This window comes from Cornus florida, unplaced genomic scaffold, assembly GCF_030987335.1.
Source record: "Cornus florida cultivar Cherokee Brave unplaced genomic scaffold, ASM3098733v1 CherokeeBrave_3.0.0_Hap2_Chr03, whole genome shotgun sequence".
NCBI classification, from domain to species: Eukaryota; Viridiplantae; Streptophyta; class Magnoliopsida; order Cornales; family Cornaceae; genus Cornus; species Cornus florida.
In genome coordinates, this window is record NW_026775573.1 from 64470040 (window position 1) to 64486891 (window position 16852).

At 35.4% G+C, this 16852-nt stretch overlaps 1 pseudogene; it reads left to right on the plus strand.

The window, feature by feature from the left end:
• The first annotated feature begins 16548 nt into the window (after positions 1-16548).
• LOC132301876 (small nucleolar RNA R71) lies at positions 16549-16647 on the plus strand (annotated as a pseudogene).
• The last annotated feature ends 205 nt before the right edge of the window (positions 16648-16852 follow it).

Below are 16852 nucleotides of genomic sequence, written 5' to 3' on the forward strand. Positions count from 1 at the left end.
GCTATTTATGGATGTAATGTGCAACTTAATTAGCGGTGTGGAGTTTAATGCCATTTTCAATTGCAAAAATAAGTCCCTTTACGAAGGTACCACTTTTGTTTTAAAGGTACCACATTTTTGAACTGAAGGTACCACTTTTTGGTCTCCAGGTACCATGTTTTCTAAACAAGGGTAATAAGGTAAATGCATTGGAATAGGGAGAAGGGCATTTTAGGCAACAAAAATTTTAAACAGTAAAACTTCATGTGCCATGTCATCATTTAGGTCAAACTCATTTTTGTAAAAATATAAGACTTTGACTTCATTCATGAGTAAATATGGCTCCCTAACTCCATTTATATGTAAAAATTCCTAAATAAAATATTAATCAAGCGGTCCGGTTTGATTGGACCACTAATTATTTTATGGGTTACTCATGTGACATGTTATAACTTTTACTATACTACTGTGCTGTACACCTTTTCACATTTTAAAATAAAAAATTGGAGGGTTTAAATTTTTTTTTTTTTTTTTCTTTTAGATAATATTAGTGTGTGTGCATGAATTTTTTTGTCAAAATTAAAAAATAATTAAAAGTTTATAACTTGTTTAAACAACACGAATACTAACTTAAGTTTTATCCTAATTAAACCTTGTAAATTCAAATTCGTCCATGAAATTATTGTGTAATATATTATTGTATATTAAAAATTGTATTTTCTTTCTTATTTTCTTCAAATTATCATGAATTTAATCACAAAATTGAAGCTAACATTTGGATCCGGCAAGTTATAGGAGTAAAAATGTGACAACCCGAATTTTTAGAGTTTAATTTTAAATTTTATACTCTTGATTTTTAACTGTCAACAAAATTGATTATTTTGTTTTAATTGGAGATTTACCAATTGGAGGTTGGATTATTGATTATTGATTATTGAATTGGAGATTTACCCAATTAAAAGATTTAATGGGTTTAATTTTTGTTGTCATAATTAATTTGATTAATTATGATTTAAGGCTTATCAATTAAAAATTGATTATTTGTTTTAATTGAAGACTTGGTGAGTTACCCAATTGAAATTTTTAAAGGATTGATTTATTTATGTTGAAATTGAATTTATATTTTATTCTATGAATTTTAGTTGTCAAGATTGACTCTTTAATTTTAAATTTTAGATTTATCCAATTGATATTTTAATTGGTTTTTATTTTAGTTTTATATGCTAAAGTTCCTGGATGAAATTAGTGAAAGAAGATTTAATTGGTGATTAATTGTTGTTACATATGCATAGATGATTTATATAGTTCATTTGATGAGATTATTGGATCAATGGGTGGTCTGCCGAATTGGATGAGAAAAATAAATGGATTTGATTACTTGAAGTTTGTTGCATATATATATATATATATATATATTGGGGCAAAATGCTACCAACCGAATGAGAAAAGGTTGCTTTTGGTGATTTTTTTCGTAGGCCCAGTGGAGTTAATTAATGGGTTTGATTTTTGACACAAGGTTTATGTATATATATATTGTATCAATTTGAGATAGAAGGAAAGCAAGTGCCGAAGTGGGAAAAGGAAAAGTAACCGCGGGTCCCACCAAGGAGTAAATCTCCTTTGCTTTTGATTTATGCACGTGGTGGCTTTATATGATGGTGTATATTGATATTTGTCTGTTTAATAATTGTAATGGCAGAAGATAAGGAAATAGGTAGATATTTGTTGTAGGTGAATGATGAAAAATGAGATAAAGTAATGATATGGTGGGATCCGGTTAATTTTTGATCCAATTGTAATGATATTTGATGGACGCATGGGTGAACAGTGTTGATTTTATTTTGTGTCGGTGGAAACATGTGTAAGCTGTATTTGATAATTGTGTGAGCAGTGCGGGTGCATTTAACTATATATATATATATATATATATGGTAGCCTAAGTGATGATACAACAAGGAAAGAATGAGGAGAAAAATTAGAGAAAATAGAGGAGACATTCAACAGAGAGTTTGAGGCTACAGAAAAAGGGCCGAGACCCGGAGATTGAGCCGAGGCAGAGAGGATTGAGATTGTTTGATGCTCAGACGAATTTTTATTTTTCAGTGTAGGGATTATCATACCTTGAATGGGTTGGATGATTTGTTTCAATTATTTTATTAAATGATATTTTGTTAAAATTGCATATATTTATTTTGTTTAAATATATATGTATATTTTTGTGGAACTAATTTTGCATGAAACTTCTTGAAATTCTTGTTATGGTATTTCTATTGGAACTTCCCCGTCTCACCCCCTTACAGTTTCAGGTACCAAGGATGCTATTTCTAGTTGGGGCTTAGGTGAAATAGTTGGTGTTGAGGATTTATGTAATTTAATTTGGAGAAATTGTATTAATTTTTGAGGAATTGATTTTGTATCAATAAAATGGTATTTTCTTTTGAGATTCTGGGTGTAAATTGAAGTATTTTGATTTGCATAAATCGAGAATTTTATTTAGAAAAAAAAATTCGGGGCATTACAAAAAAACTTGTTTATTAGTTTTTTTTTTTTCCAATTATTAGTCATCCACAAAGTGTTTTACAGTTGTATTAGAAATTTAGAACTCCTATTTTAAAAAAGAATAATGATAGGAGAATCGAAAAAGAACTTCGAATTAACACCGAATTTGATGTGATTGGCTATACTTATCGCGGTATTAAACAATTATTTTTTGGAAACTGTTTAAGTAGATGAGGTGGACAAAAACAACATCAAATTCAAGACTTATTCGGGAAATCATTCGGTGACCATATCATTTTCTTTTAAAAAATGTAATTACAAATCTATCCCGTTATAGTATCCACGAGTATCACAAAGATCAACCACGTGTCAAATGGACTTCAACCATCTAATAATTTATCGCATTAAGAGAGCCTTAACGCAATTTGCACCCTGAATTGGCACTATTTGAATATACTAGTAAAACACGATGCACGTGAACAAAAGTATTTGTATAAAATTTGTTTTTATATATTTATTATAATAAATAATATTATATAAAATTAATATATGAATAACTTTGGGTATAAAATATAGTCTAGGATTTTATTAGTAGGTTATATAGAATTTATAGAATTTATAGAAGCCTATTGATTAGAGAATTATTTTTGTGTATAGTTTTATTATTTTTTTTTTTACAAGCAAAAAGGGTTAGAAGATAAAGTCGAATAAGCATGGTACTCCTGTATATTTTTTTACGTAGTATGTAGTATAATTCTTTAAGCATAATGTAACATATTACCCATACCCATACCCATACCCATACCCATACCCATACAAAGTATAAGGCTTTTAAAACTCAAAAAGAAAAAGAGATAGAAAAGGAAAAACTAAATAAGAAAAAAAAATAAAACACCATACTGCTTCTCTCACTCCTTTAACTTTAACAGTAAAGAAAATTTTATTATAATTTTTATTATATTCAACTTATTACAGTATTAGTCCTATTCAATTATTATAAGCTTTTATGTTAAGCAATTATGTTTTTACATCTATTCTAACTTTACTAATCTCAATATGGAATCCCACTGATACAGTTGTATTATTAGTATATTCAAATAGTTATAATATTAGTCATATTTACATCTATTCTAACTTTACTATGCTATATTGTATAATATGCATTGATTAGGACCCATTTGATTGAGATTTGAAAGTTAGGGAATTTAATTAGTTTATTTGATTAAATTCCGTTTCTATTGCTTTAATGATTAAATCCTGAAATTGACATTGATAGTATGTTTGAAGCATAATTTTAGACTTGTAATAGATTTATAAATTATGTTTTCAATATTGGATTATATTGTTATAGCGTGTAGCGAATCGCACACTGAAGATTCGACATGTGATGTTATTATAGCGCGTAACGAATCGCGCTCTGAAGATTCGACATTGTCATCCTATAGTTATTGTGGATTTAGAGCATGTGTTGTATGGTTACAACCTACTTGTGCATGAAGGTAGTTTCGTGTACTGTTTAATACGTATATAAGTTGTTAACTTATTTATTTTTGGAGTTGTTTGGGACATTGTTAAGCTATGATGGCTAGGGTTTGGCTCTAGTACGGAAACACGAGTCCTCTAAGCCAAAAGTTCGCGCGTTGGGTAGGTTGCCTGGGGGTTGATAGCTCCAAATTAGCCCTATAAAGTTCGCGCGTTGGGTAGGCTGCCTGGGGGTTAGTAGCTCCAAATTTGCCTTGTCTCGGCGGAAATCCTAGTTGTGATGTCCAAGTCTTCCACTATTTGATTTCGCATTCAATTCCAAGTTGATAACCAATGTTTAATTGTGACTTGTGGTTTTGGTAATTGGCGATTTGATGTTATTAAGTACATCCATACTAAATTCATATATTTAGTTGATTTCACACTTTTAGATTGCTAGTTGATAACCTAGAGAATCTATGTCTTGATGTGTGGTATTAGATATTCTAATTATGTTAAATTGTTATATTTAGTTGATGTTGCATTTTAGACTTCAAGTTGATAACCTTGAGAACCACTATGTTGTTGTTTTGTGTAAGCATGCTCTTATGTTGTTGTTTTGTGTAAGCATGACACTATGTTGTTAAAATTGCATGAATGAGGTGATTGATGCTAGAAATGATCTTAGGTAGCTAGGATGCTCCCTGAGTCTCACCTTGACATAGACGTTAGGTGGAATGAACCATAATAATTAAATCATGCAACTTGTAAAACTTTAGGTCGATGCATACTCATTTCCTACTAGTAGCTTTATGTTACTCACCCCTATGATACCGAGGCATATTTCAGGTACAGGATACAAGATTCGAGATCGCAATTGCTTGGGTGATTTGCTGAGTTGAGCTTCTTTAGGAGCATTCTTGTTCACATGCAAGTGTTAGCATGTTCATGATTTGTCTATGAAATGTAATTTTTCTAACTTGGAGGTTTGACATGTCAAATGTTGTAAATGTATTGTAATGAGGCCATAGGCCATTGTAACACATCTATTTTATCATATTACATACACTTGCATGCTCACTTTGGCAAACAATACCTTCTTTGATGAAACAAAAACTCTAACTAGCATCCTTAGGGAGTTTTACCCTATTCTGTTTCAGGGGCATTTCGGGTATTTCACAATGTATTTTTTTCATTTGTTTTTTATTAGTCACGTAGAAAACTCAATTTTGAGGGGGGTTTCTTCTTTGTGTTTTTCCAGAAAACATCATCTTGGCTCTCAAAAATCAATATTTTTCCGAAAAATACTTGCTGCCAAGTTTTGCAAATTTTTAGTACAAATGTAGTTGGTACTATTCATCGACTCTTTTTTGAAAATCGTCACGACCGATTTGAAACTTCCGGAGGTCTTGTGAGTGCATTTTAAGATTGCATTTTCAATTTAGGCAATTTAAAAACCTCCCGAAGCCCTATTTCCAAAACTTGGGTAGTAGCTCGGATTAGTTTTTTTCCTCTTGATCTGATTTTCTTGGGGGCATTCTGGGCATTTTACAATGCATTTTTTTTGTTTTCTTTCGCGATCGGGGTAGGAAACTTGATTTTAGGGGGGTTTTTTCTTTGAGTTTTTCCAAAAAAGTCCGTTTAGATGCCCGTTTTTACTCTCAGTTGCAGCAGTGGTGGGTTATCATCGTCGGGCCGCCACGACATCATTTTTGTTTTTGACCTTTCTCCCCCGTCCGGACTCCAAATTGAGTAAACTTTTTTTTGAACTTGACTAATTTGTCATTGTCTTTCCAATGGTGTGCTCAATAGCACCTGAATCCACTTTTTGCAAAATAACCATTTTGCCCCTAGGTTCTTTTTGTCCGTTTTTGAAACGACACCTTTGCATTTGTTTCCTTTGGGTTCCGTGACCTCATTGAGGGTCACATTGGTGTCTTAGAGACGCATTGTATCTCTAAAGACCGTTGTTTCACCTTTTGCTTCCGTATTTCAGATCCATTATCGGGTCATCTTTTGGTCATCACTGACGCACCGAGTTTACAAAACTTGGGCCGTCACAGCGACCAGCGAAAAGGTTAGGGTTTTCAACCAGCGACCAAAGATTGAAGTTGAAGCGAGCCACCATGGACGACGGTACGTACCTTGTTACAGTTGCCTCTCTGTTACTTTCATCCTTTCCATCGTTCTATGGGAATCAGAATGTTATTCGAGTTTTTGTTTTCATATAAGCCTTCCAACTGTGAAATCACTTTGAAAATAAATTATATTAGTTACGTCCGATTCTGGTATCCAATAGGAGTGTTGCCTTTTTTTTTTTGCTCAATTTCTTTCTCCAAAGCAAATGATTAACTTATGAAATCCGATTGGAAGGCTTATATTAGTTTTTGTTTTCTTTACAGTCTCTCTCTCCATCCAGGCTCTTTACAGTTACTCCGAGGAAGAAAAGAACTATAAATACTCAAACATGGAGCTTGGTGACATGGATTCTTTTCAATTCTTTAGGGCCTGTTTGGGAAGTATTGTGTTTTGTTTTAGTGTAGAACAGAATAAGTGTTTTGTAATGTGGTGTTCTGAAATGAGAACAAAACATGTTTGGTGACAAAAATTTGCGATGAGAATTTTGGAACAGAAACATGGTAGAACATGTTTGGTAAGGTATTTCGTTTCAAGAAGTATAAGAACAAAATATGTTTGGCAGATTGAAAGTGTAACCAAAACCAATAAAACAAAAACGTGAAATATTGTTGGTAAATAGTGTTTTAAAATAATGTTTTCATCAATACATTATTTATAACTTTATTAAATATAAAGTAAAATTTAATTATTGTATAATTTTAATATACAATTGATATAACTTTTAATATATATATTGTTAAAAGTTTATGTTAGTTTATTAATTAATCTATAAAAATTAATAAAATATATTTTAAATTGTAAAACCTATGAATGCTGCATATTGTTTTGACAATTGTAGAACACATTGTTTCAATATCAAACTGAAATAAACTTTCAACATATTACACATTACACGAGTTTGAAGATATTACATCATTTGTCAACAGGCACAATAAAAGTCTATGAAGTAAAATTGAACAAATATATTACATCATTTATCAATAGCCACAATAACCAACAACAACAACATGAGCAATAACATAAACAATATAGTTATAGTAAGACAACAACAGCCACCATAAATAATGTAGGTTTGCCGATTTTGTTGAGCTTGCATAACGGCAACTACATCATCCAACTCTTGCTCCATATGACCACCCACTTACAGACGTTGGTGCATGTCATCCAACCATATAAATGCACGAGCATGTGACTAAAATATCAAAAACTTGTATATTATTATAATGCCCATGTGACAATAAGATGTACGTATAAAAAATTATTAATGTAAAGAAAATTGTATACCCCCCAAGCTGGACATCTATAGAATGAACGTCCATAACTCTTTGAAGTTCCAGCCGTATAAAGATTCATTCAACCCCTTCCACATGCACATCATGTATCTCATACATGACTACATATACAAGTTATTACAGTTATCCAAATCAAAAATAAATAAATAAAAAGTTAAAATATAGTTACCACAAGTTATTACATTTATCGAAATTGTAAAAGAGAGTTAAAATAAAATAGTTATTACAATTATTGGTGGCTTCCAGAGCGTGGCACAATACAATGCACAACACTTTGAGTTTAGAAATTAGTGTCAAGTGGGCACCATAATTTAAATTTATAAACCGCTTAACACATATACTATGTAGTATGAGTGAGAAGGGATCGTCCCAAGGGATTGAGGTGTCATACTAGGTTGAGGAATCAAGATTAGGGTTAGTAGGTCGAGTGATCAAAGTAGTGGTTGATTGGTTGGATTACACTAGATGCAAATTACACTAAAATAAACAATAATGCAATAGAGAGAATAAAAGAGAGAGAGATCTTGGGGTTTAGAGATCACCACTAAACATACTTTTTTACACCTTTAATGAATGATTAATGAGGGGAAAGACATATATTGCAACAAATAGTGTGTGTGTGGTTATTTCAATAAGCATGGATGACAAATTAAGCATATATTATCTAAACAACATGGTGAATAGCACAACATATCAAATTAAGCCATTAATCCTTTCTTTAAGCTCACAATCCAAACACACCACAAGGTTAGAGATAAATGTTACTTGCTTTCATAAGTATGGAACATCAACAATAAGCATGGATTGTCCTCCCATTTAACAAATACACTACAACTAAGTTAATGACATGAAATTAAACTAATTAAACTAAAGGAGAGGTACAATCCATCAAGAAATGAGTATGAACCATCAAATAAACCACAAGAACATGACATTAAGCACTATGTCTTGACAATCTCTAGATCTATAACATCAATACATATAGACATGTATCACTAATACAAGAAATAGAGACAAACACATAAACATCTATTCTAGCATACATAAACATATGGATAGAATGAAACGATTAATTGGAAGCATTAAACCACATAAAACATTGAATAAACAAGATCTATATATATAAAAGTGTCAAGACATGAATTACAATACAAATCCACTCAAAAATATATAAATAAAGAAGTAGAAAGCATGCTTAGGGCTAACTTTAGCCCCAAGAGGATGTCTAGCCACTCATGGATGATGTCCTCCAACCTTCAAGGGCAAGCTCCATGGAAGAAATCTGCTACTTGGTTAATGAAGAGTCTCCAATAGTGTCTCTAGCTTCCTCCTCTCATTTGCTTCCTCACTAAGTATTATCTTTTCTAAATATGTGTATATGTATAAAAGTGGCTCATATTCCTTATATAGGTAGGTCAAAAATCACCCCAAATGAGCTGGGCTCGTACACTAATAATCCTCTAATGATTGGATATGAGACAACTTTTAATGAGCTAGAATTTGGATTTTTCTTGGAATTTGGGAGGTTCGATCGATCGAACTTGAGGTGAGATCGATTGGACATGGCTGAGATCTATCGAATTAAAGTTGGATCGATCCTCAATGACGGTGCCTTTTTGGATATAAACAAATCTGAGATATTTTGAAAATATTTTTGGGAAAAAAGACAAAAGTGGTTGGTAGGGTGGTACAACTGGATAAGATCTGGCATGTGGATAAGGATAAGAAAGTTCGATCGATCAGAGAATGATGTTAGATCGATCGAACTTGTGGGACCTCTGAAGATGACATCATGGCCTGGATCTATCTTGGAGTGCTGAGATCGATGGAAGTTGGATCAATCAAAATTTTCTTAAGATCGATCGAAGTTACTGAAATTCCAGCATTTGCTTCCTTTTGCTCTACTTTGCTCCTTTCTTTAATTCATCCAAGAATTGCTTCATTTCTGCTCTTATTTGGCTGAGTTAGCTTATTTTTGGGATAAGTACCTGAAAATGGAAATAATACGAAATCAATACAAAACGGTAAAATAAGATAGATAAAGGTTCTAGAATACCTAAACTTAAGGGGTTTAAATACGCACTTTTCAGCGCTCATCACACCCCCAAACTTAAATATTGCTAGTCCCTAACAATGAACTAGAAAGTAAAGGAATGAAATGAACAACTATACAACTATGAACTAGAAAACAATAAATGGATAACGCCACTTTCGTAGGGAACACGATTACATTTAGCATATGCAACAAGCCTTTTAAACCCCTAGGTTAACCCTAGTGGACGAGTGAAGTCTCGTGAGGGTTTCCAGAAATGATACCCATAAACATTAAGCTCATTCTTTCAAAAGAGGCACCAATATTGCAAACAAGTTTTGGGAGAAAACTACCTCAAATATGTAATTTTTCAAACATTTCTAAGCAATTTCTCAAAATCTCAACATCAAGCAAACAAGTATGGTCCTCCACACATCAAGAAAATGATCATAAAAATCAAAACAACTATAGAATTCTTTTTAAGTGGATCAGCATCAAATATGTTGCTATCTTAGCCAACTAAAGAAATGATCACATCCTTATCCTCAAACTATCACCCAAATCTAGTACCGATCATCAAGACAAAAAGTGGACCTTTTATTAAAACTTTATTCATCTTTGTGCGCTTATTCTTTTCACTCGTTTTTTTTTTTTTTTTTTTTTTTTTTTTTTTTTTTTTTTTTTAAGTAGGATCAAAGATGGAAGCATGGTGTAATGTAGTGATCTATTAAGCTTTCTAGCGATTCATGAGGTCGAGCGTTAGGTCAATGACTCCCAAACCAGACGGCTTTAGGGCACTAGGTGTTCAAACACCCCTAAGGACTTACAAGCTCAAATCAACTAGGCTACAAATCAAGACAACCTCCATCTAATCATTTCCCACTTCTCACCTTTTTGGGAGAAGTCCCCACTTTTTTATTGCTTTTGCAACTTTTTTTTTTAAAAAAAAAAATTTATAACCAAAAGTTTGGGCCCTCCACCTTTCGGCGTGATAAGTTCAGTGCTTGATGAGGCTAGAATTTTGGCTACTTAGTGAAAAGGGGTTGTTATCCACCTTTATTAAGAATGAAAGCTTTCAATGCACTACTAGCCCAATTGGGATATAACCAATTCAATAATCAACAAAGCATGTACCCCACAAATGAATGCTAGTGTGCGCCTGTGCTAGTGTAAAATCCTAGAGTGAATCTCAAAATAATCACAAAATTAGGATGATGTGGATCACAAGTGTAAGCAAGATATCAATTTTTCGAAAAATTTACTCATAAATGGCATCCACAAGGCATACAAGGAGTATTGGACTCTCAAGTCATGCAATTTTTTAAATTCTAAGCAATATAGTCCTCAAAAGATCAAAATTATAGCTAACATGGACCAATCATATAAAATCTCTCAAATACACAAGTCATGCTAAAAATTTTGAATTTAAAAACAAACATTGCAAAGCACCATTACCCCCAAACTTAAATGGCACAATGTCTTCAATGTGCAAAGAGAACAAAAAAGAAGAAGAATATACCAGTTTAATTAAGGCAAAGAATGGCTGAGACAGAAGTATCCAAAGTAGGTGGCAGAGCCCCCCCAAACTTGGGATTGACTGTGGTCCTGAAATTTTGGCACTTGAATAAAACTCATCAGATAACAAAATGGATAACAACAGTGCACAGTGGTCATGTAAGTGTAAATGGGATATCAACTGAAAAATAGAGAGGGGTAAAAAGGTGATCCTGAAAATTTTGGGTAGTATTCTCTCTCACTGAAGTCATTGGGATGCACCTGATGGAGTCAAACAGATAGCTATAAGAATATGAAAATATGACATCCATAAAGAAAGCATATATAAACAAAGAATAAAGTACAGTACATCCAGTATCAAAACCGACAGACACGGCTACAAATATAACAGTATCAAAAATATGCGGAAATCACAGATATATAAAATGACAGGAGGAAAGGGATAGATAGATCAGGAAGAGGAGCTAGGACGGGCAGGTCGCGCTCCGCGGATGTCTCTGGATAGATCTCTGAATGCAGTCATGACATCTGTATGGAGGGAAGCAATATCAGCTCTAATGGAGACAGCATCCTCTCGGAGAGAGGCCGTGTCGGCACAAATAGACACTACAGCATCCTCCAAAGCCTGGAGTCGCTCTCCAAAGTCGTGTGTCTATGCTGAAGCCTCAGTTACAGCTGGAGCGGGAGAATGATGATCCTGAGCCTGCTCCGCATCATGAATGGGTGACCCAACTGGAGAGTGCTGCTCTGTGTCTTTGGCAGGCTGCTCCAAATCGATGTCCATGTGTACGGCAGTCGGATCGACTAGTATATCGTCCGCTGTCGGGTCTGCTGCTGCTGCTGCCTGCTCCTCTGCCTCTTAATCCTCAGCTGCCTCTACAACATCATCCCTCAGGCTCTTGGTAAGAACATTATAGCTCTTATCCCAGTCCTTCTTCTTGAAGGAACAGGCCCCAAACTCAGTTTGGAAGGGATAGCGCTTCTCTCGTAGAATCTGGGTGATGAAGTGGCCAAATGGAAGATACTTAGCCCTTTTGGGCTTGGCCTTACTGATGTGGTCGACATACAGTTTCATCGTGACGCTCTAGATGAACGCTGGAATAGATAGCCAATGCCCTGTATAAAATGTGTACAGAGCTCTTAAATAGTTGTCGCGCCTCTATGTTTTATGGTCGGCCATGAAGATGTTACAGAACAGGACAGAATCGAAAAACCACAGGTCATCTGGAAGATATATCCCGGTGGCATAGGTCTCGCCATCGGCATAGTAACCTGTGAGTAAAATGGCCATGTCTGCATATGTGGACCTGTAGAGAATGGGATATCTATCCTGTAGCTCTGGAGGGCAGGCGTGTGGACACTGGCAAGATCTGGACAATGTGTCCACAGTGATGCGGATCGGGTAGCCATCAATAGTGGTCCGCAGCTCTGCCAGGTTACTCGGGGCAGGTCAGAGGTTCTGGTAGAACATCCGGACCAACCTCGGGTACACTGGGTATGAGACAGGGGCTAGTATAGCTGAGATGCCCCGTCTGAAGATATCATCATATGCCGACCGGGTAAGCACCGATCGGGAAAAGAAGTCTATATCGAAGATTGACTCATGCGCCACTCGAAGGCGTGAGTATCTACGTAATGACTGGTCTAACTCCTGGGCTGGTTGAGCTGGCGGTGGTGGTGAAAATGGTATGTGCTCAGCCTCAGCATCACCTTGTGAAGAAGATGCTCCGTCTGAAGACTGTAGGCGGCTGTCAACTAGAGACTGAGGTGGAGTGGGCTCCTGGGCGTGAGATGGACCCGCCTTGTCATCCAAACTCAGCCTATCCCTGCGGTGATAGTGTCCGCGGGCTACAGTCTTGACCCTAGCCATGGTCTGCAAAATAAAAGGAAAAACTTGCAAAGGAAGTTAGTGCCGATATAAAGAATTAAAGCACAGTTCATAGAATCATATATGTCAAATAGGATAGACAAAACAGATAGGAAACATGAATCTATTTAAGTGACCAGGAATAAGTGACATGATGTGAAACATGCGAGACAGTATAAGTATGGAATGCATCCAATGTGGAAAACACAGGCATTGGGCATGTATGAGATGGCATGAAACATAAGAGATGGTGTGTGAGATGTGTGAAACAAATCTGTGAAGTTCGATCGATCACAAAAAATGTGAGATCGATTCAAGTTCGATCGATCAAGAATCAGTGAGAACGATCTGTTACAGATCGATCGAATAAAAAGTTCGATCGATCGAACTGTGAAGTGAAACTCGAAAAGTCACAGATCTGTGACGTGGATGGCACGGGGCCTTCACGAACATGGTCGTGGGCCCATCAACAGAACAAAGCATCAATCCTAATCACTTTATGAGGCCCATGCTCTAAAAATTGAAGTAAAACTCAAAATATATACAACCATATATACATATATATACACATATATACAAAGAGTTTTAAACTTCATCAATGGAGATTTTCAGCATCAAATAGCTTAGATCTAGCATTTAAAACATGTATTGAACAAATTGAAGCTTGAAATCACAATAGGGAGGTTCGGATCTTACCGGAGTGAAGAGAGAACTGGAGATGCGAAGGTGGGTAAGATTCGAGTCAAGATCCGAGAAGAGAGAGAGTGATTTGACACCTGGGATGCTCGCCAGAGTCTCACCGGATTTGAGGAAGAGTTGGGATGCAGCAGCGAAGGGGGAACAAGGGTCTGAGATCGATTCAAGTTCAATCGATCGAATGACCTTGAATCGATTTTAAAAACATTCCCTTGCCAGTTCGATCGATCGAACTGAATCTTAGATCGATCGAACTGACATCGATCTCTTCTCTTAAGTGACAAAGTATTTTTGTGATTTTTTTTTTTTTATAAAAATATTTTTGGAAAATAAAAATAAAATATAAAATATATATTTTTTGGAATTTTTGGAATTTAAAACAAAGTCAAAACAAAGTCAAAATTGAAAATCAAATCACAGAATACATTCGATTCGATCGAAAAATGCATAGAATTGAAGAAATGTTCGATCGATGAGGCTTTTGGATGCAGGTTCAAAATTTTTCTAAGTGTTGGAACTACAGATTGATCCAAGATGAAATTGGATCGATCGAAGAAGTTTAGATCGATCTACGAACAAGTTCGAACGATAGGACAGAGAGTTGAAATATGTAGGTTTTGTTCGAACCATTGGATAGAGAGTGATTTGGATGCAGGTTTGATGCAAGTGGGAAGTTCGATCGATCGAACTCATTTTGAGATCGATCAAACTTATGCAAAATGCTCAATTTCAACATAAAAGTGCATGCAATCCTAATCACAGTTCTTAGCAATGCATATGAACCCGAAGCCAATATTTAGACTTCGCAAGAAATAAAATTAAATATAGAAATGAGGGAGGAATAGGGTTTTGACACCCTACGAAATATCTTGCTAGTCTTTAACATCTCTAGCAAGACGTTGGGCTCTTTTAGCCCGGATCAAACATCTTATAGTGCATCCCCTCCTTGATGGGGTGATAAGTGCTTTGAACTCCACCCAACAAATGGTTCTTTAAGGAACTTGTTGGATTAAGCTCAAAAGACGTTTTTGGTCCTTGGTCAAGACAATATTTAGGCTTCCACACCCGTTCAAAACAAGATTTTAAAACAACTTTCTTTGGTTTCAAGGTTGAAGATGGACTTTTTGAAACTTTAGTCTCACACAAAAACTCAATTCCTTCACTTTTGAGGTCATGACATTTCTGTATAACATTAATCTCTTCATGCTTGTCAAATGAGTTGGGGGTTGATTGAAAATATTCAACTTTACCTTCATGTGGCCAAATGAGATCTTCATTATCCCCGTCCTACAATTAATGTTGGCATTCGAGGTTGCCAAGAAAGGACGGCCAAGGATAACAGGAATTTGGCTCTTAGAATTTGGGACCGGTTCCATGTCAATGACAATGAAATCAACGAGAAAGAAGAATTAATCAATTTTAATCAATACATCCTTAATGACAACCCTAGTCTTTTTGATTGATCGGTCGGCAAGTTGTAAAACTACCGACGTCGGTTTCAAGTCTTCTAAGCCTAATTTGACATATACCATGTATGGAAGAAGATTAACACTTGCTCCTACGGCAAAAAGAGCCTGATTAATGATATGATCACCAATGATACATGAAGTGGTAGGTGAACCGGGGTCCTTAAACTTTGGAAGAGTGTTATGTTGCAAAATTGAGCTTACTTGCTCAGTTAAGACCACTTTTTTAGGTGCTTGGCTTTTGTTCTTCCTCTTTTGGGTGCACAAGTCTTTCAAGAATTTGGCATAAGCCGGAATTTGCTTGATTGCATCCAAAAGTGGAAGATTGACTTTCACTTGCCTAAACACGTCCATGATTTCATTTACATTGGCCTTTTGCTTGTCATTTGAAATGGATCCTTTTAAGGCATCCGGAAATGGAGCTTTTGTTTCAAAAACCTTTTCGAAAATTTTCTTTGAAGTCTGTTCAACACAAGAAGTTTTCAAATCATTTTGCAAATCTTTCTTTTCAAATAACTTTTCAACACATTCTCATTTATATGGTCATGCACATGCAATGAAGGAGAAATATGATAAGAAACGGGACAGGTGTCAACTTTTGGTTACACTGGTTCACTCTCTTCATTGGACATACCCACTTGGTTGTCCACAATCTTTCCACTTCTCAAGGTAGTCACCGCATTGACATGCTCTATTGTGTGACCTTCCGATGAGGAATGAGTCTCCACAACACATTGTTGTTTTTGTGGGGCATTCAAAGGCATTTTTCTTTTCTCTCTAGCATTTTAAGTGCTAGCTATTTGCCCTACTTGGGTTTCTAGCTTAGCGATGGATTGAGAGTGAGAATGAAATAATTGTGTGTTTGCCACTAAAGTGCCCAAAGCGGTCAAAACTTTCTCTTCAAAAGCAGGACTTCTAACATTTCCTTGGGAATATGATGGTTGATTAGGAAAATGAGAATTAGAAAATTGGTTTCCTTGTGATTGGTAGGATGATCTAAAACCTTGGGAACCTTGGCTTTATAGTAGAGGTGGAATGTACTTTTCTTGAAAACCACCTTGGAAAGGGTTTGAGCCCTTTCCTTGGCTTTTCCAAGAGAAGTTCGGGTGATTCCTCTAACTAAGATTATAATGATTGTCATAAGGATTGTTCCCTTTATTAGCAAAAACAGCATTTGCTTCTTCATGATGCTCACTTTGCACATGTCCATGAGGCCAATTGGAAGTAGAATGTAAAACACTTGAACAAGTCAAACATGTCTCATTAGATGCATGAGAATGGTTAGGGAAGGAAAATACTTGATTCGCCGAGTTTTGGTTGATCAAAAATTGTTCAAACCTTTGAGATAATGATTTTATTTCGGCGGCAATTTCATTGGAGTGGTCAACTTGATGTAAGCCAACACTCTTCCTACCACTAGAATTTCTACCATTCTTTGAAGATAAAGTACGATGCAAAGAATTTTCACTCATGCTCTCATAAAGATGCCACACATCATCCTCATGCCTATCAATGTAAGAGCCACCCATGGAAGCATCAACCATGCCCTTGTAATTATCCGATAAGCTTTCAAAAAAATATTGAACTAATTGCCATTTGGGCATGTCATGATGTGGACACTCCCTAAGCAATTCATTAAAGCGTTCCCATGCCTCATGAAATGTTTCCCCATCCCCATGTGAAAATTCCCTAATTGAAGGTCTCATGGCATTGGTCTTAGAAACCGGATAGTACTTCTTCAAGAACTCTTGTTGCATTTCCGCCCAAGAAGTTATTGAAAAAGGCCTAAGATTGTTAAACCAATATTTTGCCTTATCTTTAAGGGTGAATGAAAAAAGTTTAAGCCTTAAGACCTCTTCCGGCATGTCCGTGTATTTTACGGTGGAACATACTTCAAGAAACTCAT